This window comes from Carettochelys insculpta, chromosome 1, assembly GCF_033958435.1.
Source record: "Carettochelys insculpta isolate YL-2023 chromosome 1, ASM3395843v1, whole genome shotgun sequence".
Lineage (NCBI taxonomy): Eukaryota > Metazoa > Chordata > Testudines > Carettochelyidae > Carettochelys > Carettochelys insculpta.
Genome location: NC_134137.1, coordinates 151,561,660 through 151,586,355, shown reverse-complemented (window position 1 = coordinate 151,586,355; position 24,696 = coordinate 151,561,660). Strand labels below are relative to the sequence as shown.

Sequence of the window (24,696 nt, the reverse complement as noted above, 5' to 3'; positions counted from 1 at the left end):
ATTTTCCATTCTTAGATGCACGTCAAATTTAACAGCAGCAACTATACACTATAATTTTGATGTTTACTAGTGACTTTTTAAAAATCCACATTAAATGTTTAAGCAGAGGCACTTCCAGTGTAACCAGTGCAATTTACTAGTCTTCCTGTAATAATCTTTAACCTATCCTTTCAACAAGATCCTGTGGGAGAGAAAATAACTCTTACTGTATGTCCTACGGGGTGACATATCACAGCGAAAGGAGTAGTGAGTTTGGAACTGAAGAGTCCTAATAGAAATGCCCTGTCCCTTTTAAAGCAAGAGGCTGTTACCTTTAGCATCTCACTTGGAGTAAGGGAGTCCCTCAAGCAATAATTCGTAATCATTTAGGCCTTCATGGTACAAAACCAACACCTTCAATTCCACCTGGAAACTAACCAGAAGCCAGAGCAGGTGTCACCCAAACTAACGTAAGCACAACAGAGGGATGAAGAGCCATGAGGCCACATGACACACAGCTACAGTTTTGCACACCTTTCTCACCACAGTACTCTTCAATGGAGTACAGTGCACAGTAATGCCATTTAGATGCTTCAGTAATTTAATATAACAAAGAATGCAACTGTCTGCTTATAAAGCAGTGATTCTCATACGCTGCGTATTGTGCCAGAGCTCTGTCGCCTATATTACAGTAAAAAACATGTTATTTAGCACACTAATAACCAGCAAGCTCAGTTAACTGGCATGTGCCCGGGCTGGCTGCATGAGCAGGGCTGGCGGCAGTAGAGTGGAGCCGGCAGCATGACCAGCAGCACCGCTGGCAGCTGGGAGCACAGCCAAGGCAGGCAACCCGAGCTAGCTGGTGGACATGAGAACGCGAGTGGCTGAGAATGGAGGCAGCAGCCCCAGTTTAGGTAACTGGCACATTTGATTAACTGGCAAATCTGTTCCCCACGAACGCCAGATCACAAAGAGTGTAGTGTCTTACAGCCCTGGAGGGGCTGTCTGCAGGCAATGAACCCAGGACTTTTGGATCAAGAAGCATGAGACATTACAACTTAATCTAGAAGATGGACTAGATTCTCAAAGGTATTTGCACGATTTTAGGCTTCAGAAAAAAAAAATCACGGGAACGCTGCACTTCTCACTGCCTGAGGTGACTGCCTCGGCGCTCTAAACAATGAACAGGGAGCACAGGCACCAGCTTCCCCTCAAGTCTAGCCAGGGGTGTGGAGCAGCTCACAACACCCCCTCCACCCACGGCCCTGCCCCCATCTGCCCCCTTCTCCCAATCCTCCAACCCACCTTGCCACTTCCCTGCCTATTCTCCAGGGCACACCTAGGCTCCACTCCTGCCCCTCCCTCCCAGAAAATCCTGAACACCCCAAAACAACTGAATGCAGTGAGAGACTGGGAGGGAGGGAGGAAGGAAGGAAGGGAAGGAGAAGAGTTGAACTGCGAGTGGGCAAAGGACATTGGGGGAAGGGGCATAAGGGGGGGAGCTCGGATGCTGTGCACCTGCTAATTTATCCCCATGGGTGCTCCAGGGCTGGAGTTGGCGCATAAGTTCCTGAGTCTGAAACAAAAGCCAGCATGCTAAGTTAGACCATGGAAGATGTCAATGAGAGGGTATGCGCTGTGCCCCGCTCCCCCTTGCAGAGTTAGGCACCTAAAACTGGGCTGCAGGGAAGTGGCTATCTTTCCCAGTGATTTAGCTGCGGATGCTCACTCACTGTGACTAAAGAATGAATGAATCACTGGACCAGAGAGAAAGCATGAGAACAACTGTGTAGCCTGGTGGCTGCAGAACTTACCAGGGAGGTGGGAGACTCAGAATCCATTCTCCTACTCCAATTACTTCTAAAAAAATATTTACCCATAGTGGAACAGCTTCAGCTTGAGTGACTGATTGAGACCACATGAAAATATCCCATAGTTCCCTGGTTAGGGCACTCATCTGAGCTGTAGCAGGTCCCTAACCAAATCCCTTCTTCCTCTCAGGCATAGCAAGGAGTCAAACCAGTGGCCTCCTACTTCTTAGGTGAATACCCCTACCACAAGAGAAGAAGTCTCTTCATCTGCATTGCACAAACTGTTCTTCTTTAGCCTCTGAATTGTAAATGACAGTCATGGCTAATTTCTTGGTATTATCTATTTCTATATTCTCTATAGAGAATATATCATCTATTATCCATAAAGGAAGACCTATCTATAAAGCTATTTATAAAGGAAGACCTTCTCTTTACTCCCCATCCTCCCATTTTGTCTAAGCTCCTCTATAGAGACTCAGTCTGGTAGGCGAGCTCCCAGTCCACTTACAACATGAGGCCCTACAGGCAACTTATGCAGAGAACACGTCTTCACCTGCTTCATGACCTGCTCTGGTGCTCAGGTATCCGGACGGAGGCATAAACATAGGCACCTGGAAAACTTATACTGCTATAACATAGGAACTGTGGGACCATAAGCAGGAACAGAGTTCAGCAGCAGCACAGCCAGGATTCTGTACACAAATACCAGTAGGGCCTAGTTCTGGAATTTAGGTGCTTAAAATCACTGCAGCAGATCAGCCAATCTAGTCCCAACTGACCAAGCCCTTGGCTTTTCAAATATAGAGGAGGAGTCCTCCCCGAACAGTGATAAATAGCTATAAAATGCAATTACTCCGATGATATTCTCTTTAAAACTCAGGAGAAAAAGGACATTGCAGTTAGAAATAGATAATACCGAGAAATTAGCCGTGACTGTCATTTACAATTCAGAGGCTAAAAAAGAACAGTTGGTGCAATGCAGATGGAGAGGCTTTCCAGAGCAAACTGGTAATTCTCTTGCCATTAATGAGTTATTTTTCATGGGAATGCAGGACTTGCTCAGTGCGCCCCTGCAAATAACCCAGATTTCCCGCTAAGAAGAATACCCTGTCTTCCATAGCATGTAAGAGCATTGGCCTCCCAGCCCTCATGTTAGCCACAGTGTTCTTCTAGTCTCTTTGTTATCAGGTCTCAATAGAAGCAGAAAAAACACAAAGCCTAAGTAAATCCTTAGTGCTACTTTACTGCTTTTTTGTTTTTTAAGTAAATTCTGATGCTGGACTCAAGATTGCTCTTCGCACTAGCTTAAAATAACTAAATTCAAAGATTAAAGCTGGGATTTTTTCAAAGGCGTCTAGGAAAATGTTTTAGGCACCCAATGGCCACGGAAATACAGGTGAGGTTGACTTCTTAATTCCCACAACAGTTCAAGCTGAGATTTTTCAAAAGACTGTAAAATAAGCTCAAAGATATATGAACACAGCATGCAGGACCCCCAACAGGGGCTAGGGAAGGAGTAGTAGTACTAGTAGGCATCCTTCAGTCTGCATAGACTATGGATCGCGCCCTTTATAGTTTCAACTGAGGACTTCATTTACTGAGTGCAGGCAAAAAAGGTAAATGCTCTGGTCCCAGTGATACAAAAATGCCTGGAATGCCTGGCTGCTGCTGTTGCAACTGCAGCAGTGACAGTAGCTGGAACCCTGGGCCCTTTAAATCACTGCCAGAAAACTGCATGGTATGCTCCAGGCAGCTCTAAGGGCTGAGGGTGGGAGCACTGTGGTCTGGGTGGCACTGAGGTCTGGCTGCCCCTACCTCTTCTGCCCAAGGCCCCACCAAGGCTGTTGGCCCTGCTGCCAATGTATAATTAGAGGATTGACGGGCATCCCTATAGGCATGTTTCAGCAGAAGGCTGTTTCGCACTGGAACTGGAATGAAAAGCTCTGGGCATGACCAGTCCTGGAACTTGCTCAAAGAACTCCACAAGCGCCAGCTGGAAAAAAATCAAAACGTACCTGTTCAAGGGAAACAGTAATTAGCTCACCATTACCAACCGTACTTGCAGTCCCAGCCCGTTTTCCTTGAAAGTACTTCCACAACCAATTTAAAGAAACTCAGATTCATGGTGGAAGTGTCAGTGAGATGAGGTTCACAAAGCTGATGGGCACTTTATGCCATGAAGATAGTAATGGGCCACAAGAAAAAAAAAAAGTGGCGAGGCTGAGAGGGGAATGCCTGAGAGATTTGGGTTAGCTCTTGCAGACAATTCAGCTTCCTGCCAGATGTGTGACAGAAGAATTTTCTAGGAATTGTACTATAATAGTAACCAAAACCGATACTGAAAGGATTGTTCCTGAAGTAGCCTCTCAGGTTTGTAATTACAGAACAAAAAAGGATAAAGTAATCTGTCACAGAGGGCATGTGCCAATGTTTGTGGCACTGTTGCTAAGGCTCCCCAAGTGCTCCAGCCAGGCACAAAATGACATTAAAGCACACTTTCACCTTCCCTGTTCACATCCACTTAATAATTTTATAATGTAAGAACGCAATAAAATCATTCATCTGATTCTAGAAAATTACTCTCAAATTTGCCAACGTGTATATGGGAAACTGGTGACAATAAAGGGCTAGCACAGATGACGTGGTGAGGGTGGTAACATGTGCACACGTTCACATCTAGAAGAGGGAGGGAAACTCAAAATAACTAAGTAATGTTACTTATTACTAGATCATTACTGTTGACAATGTGGTTTCTTCTGTCTGGAACCACTGCAGAATGGCATAAGGACTGAAAGAAAAAAAGGTTTTTTAAACCAAGGCAACAGAATTAATAGCTGGATTTCTGAGAGATGTTACAAAGTATTTCATTTAATTTTTATTCTGGAGAGGTGTGTAAGTTAATGCAGGCTGATCCCAAGACCAAACAGTTCCCAGCTATCACTACATAACGTCAACTCAGTCCTTCCGTGCAAAAATTTTTTTAAAAAGCAAACATGCCTGTAAATCGTTTATCCATGACAGTTTTGTAAGAAGAATATTTGCCAGCTCCCATTTTGCTTCCCTCTCTTGTTCACTGCTTGACAAAATCACCATTTCAGTCCTCTAAGCAGTCAGACTTGTGAGCACAAAGAGTTCACACAGCTACAGAATTTTGATTTTCTTATTTCATTTTTTTAAACACTCTCCAGTAGAATACAGGACACTAGATAAGCATCTTCATTCTCTGATCGGAGCCAGATAGGTGGCTCCATTGTCTGTACAATGGATTCCATAATGCACAGTGAAGGCAAGCTAATGCCTTATTGTATTTTTTATTTTTTCAAAATTTTCAGTATAACATTTTTAAAAGTTACCTTAATCTTTTCTCAGAGGTAGCTCTAATGTGACACATGTGTACTTACCACCTCTAATTGTCATGCAATTTACGTAAAAGTAATTGGGGTTAAACTATAGGCCACATCAAATGCCTCATATTTAACCCTATTTCTGGGACTGAGAAACAGCTGAAATAAATAAACCCATGTGTCACTTGAGAATCTAGGCCTCATTGCAATCATTTGTATTTTTCTAGATGCAAACTGCTGCTTTAGCTTTCTGTCCTTAAGTCCAGAGACAGTCCTCTGCTCTCCTTGTACCCAAATTTTGCCCGTTCAGCAAGACTTCTGGTTTACTGTGACCAGCGAGGCAGCAAAAACCTCCCTATCTCTGGCTCTTTTCCATGCTAAAATAAGAAGCTGGTTGTTATTCCAAGAATGCTGCTTCCTTCCACTTCCATTCTCTGTTGACTAATGCATATGGTAGCACACAGAACTCTCAAGGTACCAGTTGCTGATGACTTTCTTGTTACTTTACTATTAATGATGAGTATTACAATTATGCCTAGAAGCCCCAACTAAGATCCAAGCTCTGTTGTGCTCAGCACTTTATGAACACCCAGTGAGAGACAGTCCCTGCCCTGAACAGTTCATGATCTGTCTGTGCCAGCGTTCCTCCATCCTTTGTCAGTTTTAGCTGTTTTGATTAAGTGACTTGCCTAAAGCCACATAAGTACTTTGTGGTAAAGATAGAAATTGAACCTGGACCTTATATATCCCAGACCACAGGGTCAACCTTCTTTCACTACATATGGACTCACCTCTAATACTGTAATCCACATTGTTTTGGGCTCAGATCAAGCATGAGTTTCAAATGGCTGCTCGCTGAAGCTTCCAGCCTCCTAAACCTGCATCCTCTTCAGATCCATACATTCTATGCCTCCCTCTAATCAGCTCCACTAATTCTATCCTAGACACTTGTACTTTAATGCAATCCATGCACTTAATGCTTAGCATTTGTGTTCCCATTAGAAAGCAGTCAGCACCCATATTCCCTCTAATATTTTTCCATCCATGTGCACAAAAAAATTTGTTTATGTGCACCTGGGCATATGCGCCTGTGCCCCAACAACAGAAACACATGCTGCCCAGCCATGGGCGCTGTGGGCATTCTGCTGATCAGCTGGGCCGTACCTGAATCTGTGCTGGATGGCCACCTAAGCACTCAGCTTACAAGGAACACAGGTCAGCACTCCTGGAAAAAATTATCATTCTGGAGGTTCTTGATGCAGTGAGACTCAGACAGCTCTTTCTACTGGCACTTTTTCAGAATTGTATATACACACATGCACACTAAATGTCACTCTAGCTTAATTAACTAGCATTCACCTCGTGCAAATTTGGCTTCAGACATATTACAAGACCAAATGGGTTTACAGTCATAGAATTCAAGGCCAGAAGGGACCACTAGACTCCATGGTGTCCAACCAGTTCTGACACAATCACCACTATAGTGGCAACTGCTATAGCAAACTAACCACATTATTCTGCAAACACATTTATTACTCAGGCCAACAAGCCACACTCAGCCGACCAAATACCCACATGTGGCTAGCATGATGGACACTGTGGCTCTAGAGAATCTACTCTGACCTCCTATGAATCACAGGCCATCAGCCCCATCCCGCACTCACACACTAAATCCAAGAACCAAAATTAGACCAAGTATTACAGCCCAGAGCAGACTAGATTATCGTGTGCCGCCACAAGTCGAGAACAGGAGGGATCAAAGTCTACCAGTGCCTGACGTTCCCTCAGTGGGAAGGAAATGATTAAGGCAGATATGCCCAGATATTTCTGGCAAGTGACCTGCATTCCACGCTGCAGCAAAAAGCACAAAAAGCCCCATCAAGGTCACTGCTAATGTGACAACGTGTGAGGGGGATTCTTTCCTGATCCCCCATATCTGTTAGACTCAGAACATGTAAGCAAGAACCAGCCAGCCAAGCATCTGAGTGAACGAATGCCTGATACCACCTCAGAGCCCTGACTCACCCTATCTCCCTCTGTGACCATTTCAGATGTATCAGACTAAGGTGATTAAATTAAAAAAATAAAATTGGAGCAGAGTAGGGGAGGCAAGGTTCAGCTCTTTCAGTGAGGCCCCAAATGGAGCTTTGCTCTTACCATATAGAACTACCATGAAATTGACTGGAGACTCTGAGAAAAAAATATCGAGAATTCTAGAAGTAATTAATGAACTACACTGAGCCAGATGTGTGGGAAAATTTGCATAGTAATTGCATCTTATTGGAGCCAATCCCCAGGTACATATTTAGCCCACAGTCTCCAACTGCAGTAAGTGCCACTTATGTCTCTCTTTCCAGGAGTAGAAAAACTCCCCAGATCCATATATCTAATTAAAAGAAAAAGGAAGCACTCTTACTTTACTTTATATCAGTGACTCTCGAACTATGGGGCAAGCCTCCCAAAGAAGGTGCAAAAATGTGTCGAGGGAGATGCAAGTTGTGTGGGTTTTGGATGTTTGTTTTTTGAGAGCTCTGTCAACTCCAGGTGGCTGGGGCTCAGGCAGAAGGATTGTGCATGGCTGGGAGCTTGGGGATAAAGATTCAGCTAGAACCTCACCACTCAGGCTGTCCTGCCGCACCCTCTTCAATCCCTCACAGAGAAGCATCCAGGGCTTGAGTTCTCCTACCTCCCCTCCTCCAAGCCCTCATCTGGGAGCTGTGGGGCACCTGCTACCAGTCCCAGGGTCGCAGCAGCACTGCAGGAGCACAGAAGGGCGACAATGGGGTGCTAAGTCTGCTGTAAAATTGATACTGACACACATCACTCTTCACATCACCTCCCTTACTTCTGTGCTGCTGCTGGCATTGTACTGCCCTCAAAGCTGGGCATCCTGCCAGCAGCTGCCGCTCTAGGCTCTGCCTTTAGAGCTGGGTGACAGAATATGTACGATTTGGGTTGAGGCCATAGACGTTACAGATGTGAAGAAGGGAGATCCCAATAAAATAAGTCTGAGAGCTACTGCTATATAGAATTGTTATCCTGGAAATACTGCAAGGTTCTCCAGTATAATAGAAATTAAACATCTTTTTGACAGTTGCCAAACAGCAAAAATATATGGCTCTTTTCAAATTAATTTTAAATATTTTTCCTAAAGAATAAGCTCTATTAAAGAGGTGACAATGAAAAAGAAAATATGTGGTCTAGACAATTAAGTGTTAATATAGTAGAATACAAGAATTCTTTAGCAACAAAATGATCTTTTCTCTCAAATCATTAGAATTAAAGATTATATTTTACCTCACTGAATTTTTCTGGTAGTTTAAGAAAGGTTTCCTTCTAAAAAGTATTTATATTGAGAATAACACAAAAGAAAACTAATGTAAACAATTGCAAAAAAAAAAAACCCATAAGCAAAACCTATCTTTTAAGAAAAAAATGTTTTAAAATCCCCATCACTGCACACTCAGACTCTGCACAATATCATTTGGCTCACATAAAACTCCGTTAGTAAAATATTTACCGATTCTTAAAAATGCAAGGTGATGTGCATCCAGAACTCACTACTCTGACACTAGTGATACAAAATCCATCATTACCTAGTCCCGAACAAACAATTAACTCTATCTACCGTACATAACAAAGAGCACAGGTGACAATTTGTCTTCCTGGCAACGTTCACTATGAATCTGAACAATGCAAAAGGAATTGATGCAACTTTTGAACCACAAATCTTAGTGTTTCACTAATGATTATGAAAAATATCCACATAGTTAAATTACTGCCAATCTTCTAACAATATTTTTTAATTTCTTTCCAGCATTTCCTATAGGACAGTGGTCCAAATATTTGAAGCAATGTTCACTGGGAAATGTTTGGTGATTTTAAAAATTGGACCACCTTACCTAAATTATCTCTGTCTCATATACATGCAAAGCTTGCTGCTCCAGACCCCCAATAATTACATTTAAAAGTTTTGTAGAGAGGCACCCTATGAACATACCTATAGCCTCTTCATCTTCTCCCGTCAATGTTTACACACCATCTCTCTTACCGTGTCCAAAATCTACTCCTGGGACCTCTACAATTGAAACACAAAGCAGCAGCTGTTTGGCAACATTTCTAACCCTAAACAGCAACTGTGATGGGATTTCATTTCGGGAAACATTCAGACATCATTCAGAGAGAGGTGACACAACAGTCATGGTTTACAGCAAATGTCTATGCAATCAACTCCTTGAGCTAGAAAAACCACATCCGATGCAGGATTTATTTGCCTTAGCCATTCAATGGAGAGAGCTAGAAATGTAGCAAAGTCAAGAGAAATAAAATACTACAATTCTCTGCGTGCTTGCCACGCTTTATAGCCGGGAACTTCCTATCTGCCCTGTTTTGACCATTTCCCAGCACATCAGAAGGCTTATTCTACGGCGCCCGAAGTGCATACCGCAGAGCCAATACTGACGGCTATACCGTGCACGTAGCACGGGTGCAAGGAGATATTTTGCAAAACCCTTGAAAATACGAGTTCCCAGCAAACCCCGCTCACGGGACCCGCGGGGAGCAGGCACCGCGTTTTAAACAGCCTTTAAAAAGCGAAACCCAAACACCCCAATTCATTCACCCAGCCGCCAGGTCCAAGAGGCGACGGACTCCCCCACACAACGCCCCCCCCCCCCCAGGCAGTTTTAGCATTGTTCCGCTGGATGCCAATCCGCACAGCCAGCAGCGCGCTGAGCCTCCTCCCCCAGCGCCACGCCGGATCCCGCCGCACCCCCGGGCTGCGCCAACCAGCCCCGAGCACCCCAAAACCACGTCACCTCCGACACCGCCCCCCCGGCTTTTCCCTTCTCCAGGGCAAACCTGGCGGAGCAGCTGCTCGGTGCCGGGGACCGCCCGTTCAGCCCCTTTCCCGGCCGCCAGCCCTCCCCTCCCCCGGCTGCTCCAGCGACCTGTCAGCCGGCTGCGCCCTGCCTCCCACCCAGCCCCACTGATGTCACCTTCCCAAGGACGGCCCCGCGGCCTCGCCCCGCCCGCGGGGGGGGCCTGGTGCACCCTGGGGGTGGGGGGACACCCTCCCCCCTCCGCACTCACCGCCCTCCGGCCCCCCCGGCTGCCGCGGGTACAAGCCGCTAGCCGGGCGCCATGGGGCGCGCACCGTCACGCCGCCGCCGCTGGGGGGCCGCGCTGCGGCTGGGGGAGAGGGGGGTCCTGAGGCGCTGTCAGCCGCCGCCCGCCTGGCGTGGCTGAGCCCCGGTACGTGCCGTGCCGTGTCGCGCCGCCCGCCCTACCCTTGCCGCTGCGCCGCGTCTCGCTGGCTCGCCGCCGCCTCCTCCCACGCGAGGCGGGGGGCAGCGGGTGCAGGCGCTGTCTCCGCCCCCCCAGGCACATGCCGGGGAGGGGCACCGCTCCCGCCCCTGCCAAAATCGCGGCCCACGGCGCATGCCCGGCGGGGTGGCGGCGGGGGGATGCGCTGGAGCCGCGGTGGAGCGGAGCGGCTGCAGCCCCAGCTCGCGGGCTCCCCCTGGGGCGAGGCAGGCGGGGAGCGGCGGATGCAGCGCGGCGCCACGGGGTGGGGGCAGGGCGAGCCGGGGGCGAGGCGGGGTGTTGGGAAGACTCGGGGTGCGGGGGGCAGGAAGCCAGGCCCCCCCACGGGAAGCGGGGCGCTTGCAGCTCCCCCCCCCGCGCCCCCACGGCCGCGTCTCTGCAGCGCTTATGCCAGGCCCCCTTCTGCAAGTGGAGCTGCGTGAGCGGCCCCGGCCGCTTGCCGAGCACCGGTGGCGTCAGCCGTGGGCTGCCTCAGCTCATCCCGCTGTCAGAGGCGGCCCGGCCGGGCCCCTACTCTGCAACCAGAGAGCTGCGGTGGGCGCTTGCGTTGCGGGGAGGAGGGTTATCACCGCATTTTTAACCTTGTTGTTTCCCACACGGCCCTGACAACCTGATAAACAGCTGAGACAATGGGACCTCCCCCCGCTAATGGCTGTTCTGGCCTGTGTGCCCTTCCACGGTGTGTGTCTTGTCCCCTCCCCCAGATTTGACTAGGTTCCCCTGCTTCTACTGTGCACGCTCCCGTTTGCTTTCCGGCTCGGACCCCTGCTTTGGTTTTCACTTTGCACCCCATTTCTGCGTGCAGTTCTCAGACCCGCGTTCCCCATCGCCAGAACTCCTCCCACCCCAGCTGTTACCATGCAACCCCGTTTTTAAAGTGTTTTGAGATACTTCAGTTTTCTGTTAATGGCACGCAGCCTGTTGGATGGTTCAGAGCATTAAACTAAGCCTCTGTCTAGTATTACATAATACGCCTTTAAACGCCCATTCGATGAAGGATTATGTGCCCATCTCTGTTTATGACAATATTAACAAACTACTCCAGATTTGGAGTTTTCATTTATGATGTCATTTCAAAATCTTTCATTGGACATGGATCAAATGGATTATGGATTTAGAAATGTTGAAGGACATACCCTCCCTCTTATCATAGCACCATTGGAATTAATGAGGGGAAAAAAGACTTTAGGTCCATGTCCCAAACAGTGCAGTTTTTCAAATGCTCCTCTGCCACCCCTTAGGAATGTATGCCAACACTTCAAAATAAGAAAGCTAATAGAAGCTTATTGACTGATTACTTAATACTGTGATTCTTGGATTTTTCCAAACTATAACTGTAGGTGAGCCCTTTCACCGTTAACAATATAAAAAAGGCAGAGTTGGTCCCATATTGAGAACTCATGGCCAAGTAGACCTTTTAGATTTTTTAAATCCAGATCAGAAAATCATTTTTCATAACAGAGAAATGAATTTTACTGAGACAGAGATCATTAAATCATTTCTAATCTTTCATTTCTTTTACCCATGTTGTCAGTTTTTTTCAGACACACCCACCACCAAGCCAATGCCCTGCATATACTGATCTGCATCCAGTGATGTAGTGCCTGGAAACAACACCACGTGGAATAGAGCACATATGGGTTGAATAGTAGGTTCATTTAAATTTAAAAATGGTGGGGTTTGGTCAATCAAATATAAATAATGCACTCAGTGAAGCAGCCTCTGTGCTTTAACTTGATTTTACATATAACAGTTGTGCACAACTTTTTAATTTTTAGTATTGTATAAAATTATGTATTGGAAATGCACAACTGCATTATGGAAGCAGGGAGGAAAAGCAGGAGAGTCTTCTCAGAGGACATTTGGGATTTTTGGTTCCATAGAAGGCAGTTTAGGACTATGGGAGGAAAACATTACCTGGATGCTCTCAGTAAAATTATCATCAATTATTTAAATTGTAATATTTAGGTTTCAGAATCAACACCCCATTTTGATGAATGGAGAAGCTATTGTTTCAGGATTGTCAGCACTCATAGGGAGACAACATTGCACCAACGTACACTGGGTCCACAGTTCCAAAGTTTTCTTCGCAGATATGAAAGCTATATGAGAACTATGATTTAAAAAAAAAAATGTATGTCCTGGAACACAATTCTGTGGCAAGGGATGGATTTCACAGCAAATGGAATCAACACATAAAAGGAATCAATAATAGATATTAGCTGTTCCATTTTTAGGTATATAGCATAGGCTAGAGAAAGTCTTCTTCTTCCCCCATCCCCAAATATTTTAATATTATGAACTTGAATTTAAAGGAGACTCCCTAAACTGAGTTACAGCTATCCAATGGTGGACAACTGGAGAGATCATTATTACCTAGCGTATTTCACAGAGTAATATACCAAGAGTATACCAAGAGTAGGGACACAGTCTGCACTATTACGTGAGATTGTTGTAATCTAGTTAGATATGTAGAACGGAAACAGTAATCAAAACAAAAAGCAGTCAAGTAGCACTTTAAAGACTAGCAAAATAGTTTATTCGGTGAGCTTTCGTGGGACAGACCCACTTCTTCAGACCATAGCCAGACCAGAACAGACTCAATATTTAAGGCACAGAGAACCAAAAACAGCAAGCAAGGAGGACAAATCAGAAAAAGATAATCAAGGTGAACAAATCAGAGAGTGGAGGGGTGAGGGGGGAGGTCAAGAATTAGATTAAGCCAAGTATGCAGACAAGCCCCTATAATGACTTAGAAAGTTCCAGTCCTGGTTTAAACCATGTGTTAATGTGCCGAATTTGAATATAAAAGCCAGCTCACCTGCTTCCCTTTGAAGAACTGTGCGAAAATTCTTTTTCAGTAACACACATACCTTTAGGTCATTAATAGAACGCCCCATTCCATTAAAATGTTGACTAACTGGTTTGTGGATCTGGAGTGTTTTGAAACAGTAATGTTTATGGTGGTATTTTGAACTATCAATAAATTGAATAGTTAAACAAGATGTTTACTGTTGTCAGAGGGATAGGGTCAACATTAGATGTATTTCCACAGTACATTTTAAAGGCTTGCTGGATCACAGATCTATGCAAAACCTTTGTCACCCCTTAAGTCAGAGATACATACACAGCACATCTTTACAATTACCCTTCTAAAATTTGCCAGAAAAAATCTAATCTATCTGTGGCCTGGGGACAATGACATTAATTTAAAATCAATTAAAAATCCTTTTGGCAATGATGGCTGATTGCCCTCTTCATATGTCTCCCACTGATGCTCTCACAGACCTGCCATGGTCAATGTCAACTAAACAAGTAAGAAACCATTATGCCATTTTGCTGTATATCCCTTGAGGAAGGTGAGAGAGCACAGCCTCGGGCACTTCACCATGTTACTAAAAGAGCAATTATTATTATTTATTCATTTGTACTGCTCCATAGGTGTGTATCTGCATTATCTACCTCAGCCATCTATGGTATTTCCTAAAAGTATTTATCTTAATAACATAGCGTGATAGTGCTCAAATCGAATCCTGTTTCTGTTAAGAACAATTTGCTTCTACTGCTGTACCCATGGCAGCTAGAATAAGGGTGGAAATTAAGAGGCTTTAATCTGCAAAAATACTTGCATGCAAGAGTAAATCTACTTATGGCATAAATCTTGGCATAATAGAGTCCCCCCACAATACTACTTGAGCATCTTTAGGGAATTTGTACACTTTTGGGTGGCAAAATTAAAATACAGCATTTGTGTAGTTAGGGCCCCCAGTCAGTATCAGGACTCTCTGCATGGACATGGGGTGTGCACTAGTGGATTCCAGCACAGAATTAGAACCTTAATCTGTACTAGCTTTAAAGTGATGAGGATCATCTTGTATATCAGTGCTATAGCAATTTAATATCTTATTTTTAATAGTAATCCTAATATTGTACTATTATTTCCCATTACAGAGCACCACAAGTAATCCAATTGGATCTCATATCTTTGCTTTATTCTTGATTTCAAAGAAACACTTTGATTACGTGACAATGCTATATATATATATATATATATATATATATATAAAAAGAAATGCTGGCACATTTTGTTACTAATGCAGCAATCAAGATGGATTACAAATTTTAAATTGAATTCACAAATTACAACTATCACTGATACGATGAGCCATGTAGAGTTTATAATCCATTGTCTGCCTATCATTTGTTCTAAATTCTCTAGAACACAGAAAAGGGGGTGAGAGCATATAATACAGAAATTCTGAACAGATGCAAGATTCGTGGTGACAGGAGAAATTTTCAGCTTTTGAACCAATAAGGAATGGACAGCAAGAAGCCTAAGGCAGGGCCAAATTACTTGTTAGGCATCTTTAAAAATTGTATGCTATCAAAAAGAATAACAAATAGAAGATTTTATAAGATGGGTTTGTTATTTTTCATGAGGTCATAATCCACTTGATTTGCATGGTTTATTTCATCACTGTATTGCAACAATGGAATTATATAGTCTCTGGCTTCCCATTTGCTATATATAATAAAAGATTTTAGTGACAATAATAAATGACATGGGCATTGTTTAGCTGTTTGTGATGTCACCATAATGTCATGTGCTGTTTTATATGCAATGTCATCTTAGTGTAGTTATAACCTAGCTCATATTAACCAGGTATTTTTAACTTAAAAAAATAGATCACACTAATGGGTGGTGCTTCCAATCACAGTTTATTAGCCATTTACTGACTGATTTTTACATTTTAAAAAATTATTCCATTATGCAACCCAATAATATAGAGATGTAGTGTCAGCTTTTAAGACTTTGCTTCTGGGATCAAACAGAAGAAAAATATAAATTCTGTCAAGAATAGAGACTTCAAATAACTCTTTCCCCTCTCAATTATTCTCTTTTTAATAAACTCTTATTTATAGAAATCATGTTATGGCCTGAATTAAAACTATAATCTAAGGTTATGAAGAAAATTACTGATAAACCAGGTGTGTGGTTGTGGAGAAACCTGTAAAACAATCTTTTTCTTTTTTACAGCTCAGTGTAGTCACTTCTTTGTTCTGTTGTTGAGCAAACTGAACAAATAGATAAAATGCCACATCAGCAGTGGATATTAATAAGATAGTAGTAGAATCTTAAAGAATATAGCCATCTGAGTTCAAACTAATGTATAATCACCGTTAAGAAATAAAGGCTACGTCTACACATGAAGCCTACATCGAAATAGATTATTTCGATGTAGCAACGATGAATAATGTCTACACATCCTCCAGGGCTGGCAATGTCGATGTTCAACTTCGACGTTGCGTGGCACCACATCGAAATAGGCGCTGCGAGGGAACGTCTACACGCCAAAGTAGCACACATCGAAATAAGGGTGCCAGGCACAGCTGCAGACAGGGTCACAGGGCGGACTCAACAGCAAGCCGCTCCCTTAAAGGGCCCCTCCCAGACACAGTTGCACTATACAACACAAGATACACAGAGCCTACAACTGGTTGCAGACCCTGTGCCTGCAGCATGGATCCCCAGCTGCCGCAGCAGCAGCCAGAAGCCCTGGGCTAAGGGCTGCTGCCCACGGTGACCATAGAGCCCCGCAGGGGCTGGAGAGAGAGCATCTCTCAACCCCCCAGCTGATGGCCGCCATGGAGGACCCGGCAATTTCGACAATGCGGGACGCGGATCGTCTACACGGTCCCTACTTCGACGTTGAATGTCGAAGTAGGGCGCTATTCCGATCCCCTCATGAGGTTAGCGACTTCGACGTCTCGCCGCCTAACGTCGAAGTTAACTTCGAAATAGCGCCCGACGTGTGTAGCCGCGACGGGCGCTATTTCGAAGTTAGTGCCGCTACTTCGAAGTAGCGTGCACGTGTAGACACAGCTAAAGTGTCAGATTCTAAACAAATTAGGCTGAATCTAACTTGAGAAACTATAACTAAAATTCAGTTATGCTATTCCTGGGTCCAGCAGTCCTTCTCCATACAGTTAACCAGGCTTGATGAATTTTCACATTTTATAGCCAAGTATGATGTTTCTTTTGACCAATAACAGCAGAAGAAATTGTGTAACATAATGTCCCCTGTAGAACAGGGAAGGCTTGTATGTGATGCATCTACAACATGTATAACTACTGAGATATACTGTACATTCCCAAATTGGAACCTTTTTGTTCTATGGTAAAAGTCCAAAATGCATGTTCTGGAAGACTAGGAAGAACCTTGCCTCTGTGATTGTGCTGAAATTATGATTTCTATAGTGAGAGGTAAATTTATTCTGTCGAGGTTTTTACACTATGTTTATCACAATGAAATCTGAGTGTCTTACAAGGATTTTTACTTATTTATTATAAATACTTTATGTCCCTTAACTTTCTCTCCCCAAACCCCATCTTATTTTTCTTATTTTGGGAAAGTTACATAAGCAAGTTTTAAATTTTGCATGGATGGTGGTGAGACCTGTGTTCATTAAGCCAGATTCAGAAATAAGTTCTATAGCTGCTGAGATGAGAAGATTTTGCACTAAGACCCACCCCACAATGTGTGCCCCTAATATTTAATATTCTAAAAGAAAGAAATGCTTATTTTACCTTTTAGAAAACTGATGTAGCACCAGAAACATCTCTGGCCATTATAGGATTAAAAAAGCAAAGATGAATTTAATGTCGTTCTCCAGAAGCACACATACCATTTTCTCTTCCTGTGAACATAGGGCTTTTTAAACAATTTTGGTAATGAAAAATCTATTGAGAGGAATGTCGTTATGCCATAAGCACATCAAGTCAGCATACTGCACCTCTCAGGAAAGACCCCGGGCCTATATGTCCACCTCTGCTCTTCCTGTCTCAATAAGTAGTGAATAATGCATTAGTTTTGCTTTAAGCATTTTTTTTTAAATATGCTTTAGACAGAGATATTAGCTTTCTTGGAACGTGCGCTACTGCACTGAGGTCAGGCAGAAGGAAGCAAAGCTCACTATCTGAGCTCACCTAATATTACAAGGGGTTAAAAGGGTATCCTGGAGCAGAACACCCACCACTCTCCCCCATTTTCAGTGGGAATTCAGCATGTGGAGTGGCTGTGGGATCACACCCAGGGATTCCCAGATTTATTATGACCTGTTCCAAAGCCCAGTGGCTTTCCAATGGCAGTCTTGTTGTCAACTGCAGTAGGGTTTGGATCAGTCGTTAAAGATCAGTGGAAACTGTGTGGGCCTTTTTCTGTGAAACTGGGAGAACTTTTCACCACTTTCTCACCATCAGACTGTACTCATGTCTCATTATGGGCCAAATCTTGAGAGAAGACATCCTCCCTCCCTACGTGAGTGATGTTACTCATAGGAGTTGTCCTAATGAGGCAACTGAAGTCAGGTTAAGTAATGTGTAGAGCCATTGACAGGTATTTTGACAACCTCACTTTTCACCCCTGCAATTAGCAGACTCCTCTTCCCTCCGCCCACCTCCGCCCAACCTGTGTAATGTATCCACACTGATGGGAATTGCAGTTATGTTCTTATGAAAACAAGCCCTTTCAGCACATGTAAGAAGATGAGTATGTAGAATACAACAAGTTTATGAACTGACATATAAATATGAATACACATACCTAAAAACAGCAACATACTGCAACATTTTTAATGAGATGGATGCGCCTGAGACCCAGCAGCAGGTCATGCTCTACCCTTCCTTATAAAATTTCACACCTCCCCACAACTTTGCTCACCCATGGCCTAGGCCACTATCTTGCAGTGGAGAGATGCTCCTAAAGCAGTAAGTTGCCTGAAATTGTCCATCCATTAGATGGAAGAGATGTTGGGGTGCTTTAGAATGGAGCCTTTCTAAATATTTACTTCTCAAAATGGTCACTGCTGTGGGTGATGGCTTGTGCTGGCCCCGTCAGTTAATGGTTACTCACTTGAGCAAAGGGATCAGAAAATGTTACTGATCTCTGTAAAACTACAACTTTTTCTTTCACTAATTGTGATGGTCTAAAAGAAGTTAACTTGCAAAATGATGAGGCTACAGCTGATTGAAGTATGGGGTATCATTTGCAAAGGAGATACTGTTTCCACACATATCCCAGCACCCACCACTTTATGCAGGCAGCCAATTGCTATTCTTATTGCAATGCAGTCAGCTGTAAAATCTCAACTAGAGACTCATACACATCATCTACCTTACATATTAACATTTGAAAAGGTCAGTTTTGGAGGAGGATGGAAATCTGACAAGATAGGAGTGTGTCTGAGACTCATTCAGTAGGCCTCTAACTGAATGAGATGCAGAAGCAGTGAGCAGGAGAGAATCTCTTCGAATTGGAGTGCAATGATAATATTGATGAAAACCTGTTAACCTCTTTCAATGACTATGAGTTACCGCCAGAATTTTATATATTTATTTATTTATTTCAGGAAATGCTGTTCACCTATCTGTGAAGGGAAAGTGAAATTCTCCCTCAGGTAAAGGTGAATGCCAAGGTCCTCTAGCCATTGGATATTTTCCCCATGGGTTCCAGCTTTTGAACAGAGCTGATCTAGCTCAGATTTTCCAGCTAAAGGGAAATTCAAAATATCCAATCCAGAACTAAAAAATATTTTCTAAATGTCATATGACCTGCTATGTCTGCAAAATTTCTATTTCAATAACAATTCCTTGCTGAGTGGTAACAGAGAGATAGCCATGTTAGTCTGTATTCTATTGAAACAAAAAAGCAGTCATGTAGCACTTTAAAGATTAACAACATAATTTATTAAGTGACGAGCTTGTGTGGGACTTGATCTGAAGAAGTGAGTCTGTCCCACAAAAGCTCATCACCTACTAAATTATTTTGTTAGTCTTTAAAGTGCTAAATTACTGCTTTTTTTGTTTTAATTCCTTGCCGAATTGTGTTTTGCTTTTGGATTCTCATTGTAAAATTGTTTTGCATTTTCTTTGATGTTTTTCATTTTATACTATCGCATTAAATACTATTAATGCTATAATTTATAATATTCACACTACCTCTGATGCTATTATTACATGAAATTTAATATTCTGTTATTTTTATTTGTAAAAATATTAAGGGCAGTTGCTACTAAGGATAAACTGAAATATTTTTTTCTAGATCAAGTGTGTCCTGTTTGCATTCTTAAGACTTTGTGTGCCATATTACGTACTCCCACTACTACTGACAGGTCATGCGATAATGTACAAATACAATATTTAAACAATAGAACCCATAATATTAAATTCTAAAGGAAATTTGACATTCTAAAATGACATTGCAATTTTTTCTGAAACTGAAGAAAATATTTTGAAATAGCTTTCCCCAGGAATTTTTGAAAAAAAAAAAGACATATTTTGGTAAGTTTTTCAACGTCGATGAGTCATTTTCTCTTAAAAATGTTTTGATGAAAATTTTCCAACTAGCTCTATTCCTGAGGCAAGAATAATATGAGAAATCCTCCTTTAGAATGTGAGTAAAACATCTTCTGTTTTCAAACTTGTATCTCAGTCCTGTCAGTGCTGAAGTTAGAATATCAGATGCATTTATCCAAGAACCATCTTAAGTACTGTAGAATCTGGAAAAAACATCCAAGGAATACTCCAAAGGGAGATGGGTGAGGAGAACAGTCACCATACTAAAGCCTTGGGAAGAAAATTCAGGATAGCTTCTTGCCCTAATCAAGTTGAATTAATTAATGCTTCAGGACAAATACATCTCAACTTAGGTCACAAGAAGTGACAAACTGTACTAGATAATGAAATGCACATCCTTCCAATTGAAAAAGAAAAGTGGTAACTCATGGCTTGTACTCAATGTAGTCACAAGTGGGATATCTTATGATTCTCTTATATGAAGAGGCTCAACCTCACCACCTGCTTTCATCATCTTCACACTGACATCCTGCATCATGCTCCTTTTTCTCCATACAGAAGCGATGCAGTAAAATTCCTTTTTACACCTTGGATGTTGAGATTCATAAGTGAAAAGGTACATGGTGCCTCCCCTTCCACAGAATTGTTCTGAAATGGTACTCTTTACATGTTAATAACAGATAAGGTAGCTGGAGAGTCTGCTGGAAAGCTGCCTCTATCACAAGTAGCAGAGAGAAGCAGTCAGGTAGTCCTGACGATAACCAACAACATGGATGGGTCAGAGGGACATGTGATTTCTTTGAAGTTAACACAGTTGTAAGACGGCTCTTAGCCGGTAGAGAAGCCAGCTGCAGTCAGACCATAATCAGTTAGATGGCAAGCTGAGACGTTCGCCCACTATGCATGGCCTGAGCCAAAAATCTCATAGGGAACTATTCAGCATCACACCTGAGTAGGAGGCTAACATTAGCCAAGATATTTTTGTTAGTCAAGAATGTGCAGCTGGCCTGCAAGACTGCTTTCAGCTCACGTGAAGCTTTCCAGCTTATGTGAAAAACCACCAACCTGTAGCAGTCTGAGCTGTCCAAGAAACTCACTGAATCGGGCCCTATGCTGAACCAGCTGTTTCTGAAGGTGACTCTTCAGAAATAGCCACAATGAAGTTGGCTTTTATCTTTAAAGATGATGGGCCCAATTCCAGTCTCATGTTGGTGTAGTCATAGAATCATAGACGTGAAAGGGACCTTGAGAGATCCTGTAGTCCAGTCCCCTACACTCATGGCAGGACTAAGTCTAGACCATTCCTGATAGGAATTTGTCCAACCTGCTCTTTAAAATGTCCAATGGTAGGATTCTACCACCTCCATAGGCAAGTTATTCCAGTGCTTAAACACTATGACAGGAAGTTTCTCCTAATGTCCAACGCAGACCTCTCTTGCTGCAATTTAAGCCCATTGCTTCTTGTCCTATACTCACAGGTTCAAGGAACAATTTTTCTCCCTCCTTGGAACAACGTTTTATGTACTTGAAAGCTATTACAGTAAACTCTTGTTTTTCTGGTTCGTGATCAACCAGAACTCTCAGATAACCGGCATAACTCTGGCAAATGTGGCTTCCTTTTTTTTTCCCTCTTTCCTCTCTTCAGATAGTCCCTGGGTGCTGCATGATCCCCCTCAGGCTGAGTGAGAGCCCTCCGGGTTCCTCATGCCATGTGGCGGTGTCTGCTGCCCCAAAGTGGCTCTTTGTGCCACATGATGATGTCCATGCCAGTGTCCATGGCCCAACAAGTGGCTCCTCACAGCGCGTAGCAGTGTCTGCATGGTGGTGTCCGCTGCCCCACAAGCGGCTCCTGCTGTCACCACCAAAAGGTAAACAGGGCAGCAGTTGAGTGGGAGCTGGCACTGGGGAGTAGGAGGGGCTGAATTTTCTTATTCAGGGGGCCACTGACCACTGCCTGTGCCTTCTCCCAGCTGCTCTGCATTAACTGAAATATTGGAGCAGGCAGCAACCTCCCGGTCCTGGGGTTGCTCGATATCAAAGAGTTTACCATGTGTCCTTCTTCAGTCTTCTCTTTTCCAGATTAAACAAACTCTCATAAGACATATTTTCTAGACCTTTAATTTTTTCCCCTTATTCTCTAGATCTTTTCCAATTTGTCCACATCTTTCCTGAAATGTGGCGCCCGGCAATGGACACAACGCTTCCGTCGTGACCTGATAAGCACAGAGTAGACACGAAGAATTGCTGCTTGATTCTTGCTCACAACATTCCTGGTAATACATCCCAGAATTATGTTTGCTCTTTTTGGCAACAGCATTGCACTGTTGACCTGTATTTAGCTTGTGGTACATTACAACCCCCATTTGACAAAGTGGGTCTTTACCCAGGAAAGCTTATGCTTCAATATATCCATTAGTCTATAAGGTGCCATAGGACTTTTCATTGTTTTTGCAGACACTGACTAACCCGGCTACCCCTCTGATATTTATGACCCCCAGATTCCCTTCCACGGTACTCAGTCCTGCATAGTCATTTCCCATTTTGTATGTGTGCAACTGATTGCTCCTTCCTAAATTAAGCATTTGCAATTTGTCCTTATTGTATTTGTTCTATTGAATTTGATTCTGTTTACCTCAGACCATTTCTCCAGTTTGTCCAGGATCATTTTGAATTTTAATCCTACTCTCCAAAGCACATCTCTGTAAAACTAAGTTAAGAGAAATCAGAAACAGGCCCTGTATACCCTTCAATAATGAAAATTAATCCAAGACTGACTGAGTTTAGTTGCATAAGGTTTTCCAGGGCCAGGGTATGATGGTGAAAATTTGGTTTAGTGCAGGTTGAAATGGCACTGCATCACTCAGAACAAATAGCACCATTTCCTTTAACACAACTACCTTCACAGTAAGATACCAGTTACCAGGGAGAGTGGGGTATAACTTAGCCTTTTTACTTCCACTGGGCGTATCTGCCTTGTAGATTCATGATAGCAGTCTCTTAATGGGGTTTGCATATTTATTATTTTTCAAGTGTGTTTTATTGGCATTTAAAATGTGGCTGTCCTGGACCTTTCTTCACTGAGGTATTAGGGCCAGGTTTTCAGAAGTATTTAGGCTTCTGAAGAAGCAGACAGACATCTAGGGAGATTTTCAAAAGTACCTAAGCATGTCAGGCACCTATTCCCTAATTGATTTCAATCATGTAGGTTCTTTAATATGCAGATAAACACCTCATATCTTTGAAAATTTGATCTTTACTGCCCATATTTTAAGTGTGTGAAAGGAGAACATGCACTGCAGCCTCCTGAGGTCTACAGTGTCCAGCACCACCCCTCAAAGGTGGCAGAGCCAGGACAACCCCCCCATCCTCAACACCTGCCCTACCTCCACTTCACGCCTTCCACCTCCCCCTGCCCCACCTCTTCCCACCCACTGCGCCATGCCTTCCCACCCCCTTGCACCCTCCCCCCAAGGAATGCAATGTGATCCAGGGGTTTAGCAGGGGAGGGGAGGGCCTGGTGCTGGCAGCAGGGGGTCAGGCCCCACCCCTGCACTCACCGCAGTGGTGGGAAGTAGTTCCGACTAGTGGCATTCCAGTTCTGGGAGGGCAGAGGAGGAGCAGGGATGGAGCATGAATCAGGTGCTTGGTGTACTCCAAAAATGTTGGGAGGGAGGGGAGGAGTGGGTAAGTGCAGTGCTCCAGAGCACTGTAAGAGGCGTATAGGGGAGGGGAGCAGACAGGGGAGCCCATGGGTGGAATCCCAGTGGGTTGTAGGCTACTGCAGCCCACAAAGATGAAGGAGGGCCACTCATGCGGCCTACCCACTCTTCATGGTTGCTCATCTCAGCTGTAACACAATCAGCAACCAAACAGAGGAGCAGCCTTTCACAGTGAAATCTGCCTGTTGGGCATGCCTAGTTCTGCATTGAGAAAGATTGTTATCATAGGCATCAGCTATGAAGGGCCAAATGCCCCATCCTGAAGTACATTGTGCAGCCATCCTAGAAATCAAAACTGATTAGTTTTAGATTCTGAAGTTTCCATATAGGCTTCTGCTCAGTGGATTCAGCGTAGTCCAGTGGATAGGACGGAAGAATGGCAGCCAGAAGACTTGACTTTTATTCCTAGCCCTACCACTGACTGTATGATCATGGGCAAGCCAATTAGCATATGCATGCCTCAGTTCCCCATTCCTCGTTACCCCAATTGTTACATAGGGTGAAATCCTGGTCCCATTGAAGTTAATGGCAATATGGTCAATGTGGTCAAAATTTCACACCTGGTCTCTTTACAGAGTACTTTGAGATCTATGAATGAAAATCACCACATGGACGTGTGAGTGTTGTACAATGCACGAACTATGCTGCAAGGAGCACTAGTCCATCAATGGTGATGTGTGTAGAGTGTAATAGTATAGAATCTGTACTGTGGGGTCAGTGGCTGGAAAGAGAACAGAAAATTACAGATAGACCAGAGATGTTGAGGGAAAGGTAGAATGCAAAGAGAAGGAGCAATACAAGTGAGATATGAAAAATTCTGCCCCACTACACTGACTGTTTCTCTTTTCTCTCCCTTGTTATTTTTAATACAAAAAATATGATTGGGGAAAATAAAGGAGAGCACCTAGGTTCTGATGCCGAGCCTATTTAATTCAGTGGAAGAAATCCCATTAAGCTTTGTCTGAGGTCCTTAAATACAACAAATCAAATGTTTCTCAGGCTTTACTAAAAATCATTTCATTCCTCCATCCTCCCCAGTTCCCTAGCAGAAGAAAGGAAGAGCTAAACACTGAGAAAAATTTCTAATGAATTGTAACATATCTGCAGTTTCAGAAGCAAACTAGCACTTTCGTTTAGTTCCTGTTCCTTGCACTATGAGGTCA

At 43.5% G+C, this 24,696-nt stretch overlaps 1 protein-coding gene and 1 long non-coding RNA gene across 6 annotated transcripts in view; one reads left to right on the top strand and one right to left on the bottom strand.

The window, feature by feature from the left end:
• The window catches only part of RAI2 (retinoic acid induced 2), a 76,304-nt gene extending 65,770 nt beyond the window's left edge, over nt 1-10,534 (bottom strand). For 2 of the 5 annotated variants that reach the window (XM_074993836.1, XM_074993873.1), the window contains exon 1: nt 10,226-10,407. The gene's annotated coding sequence lies outside the window, so the exon portion shown is untranslated. The other 3 variants (XM_074993853.1, XM_074993844.1, XM_074993863.1) reach the window with 3 other exon arrangements.
• Nucleotides 10,251-22,087, top strand: LOC142012882 (uncharacterized). The gene is made up of 3 exons (XR_012645494.1): nt 10,251-10,387; nt 11,994-12,107; nt 21,956-22,087. It is a non-coding gene; the product is annotated as an uncharacterized LOC142012882 (long non-coding RNA).
• Nucleotides 22,088-24,696: the final 2,609 nt, after the last annotated feature.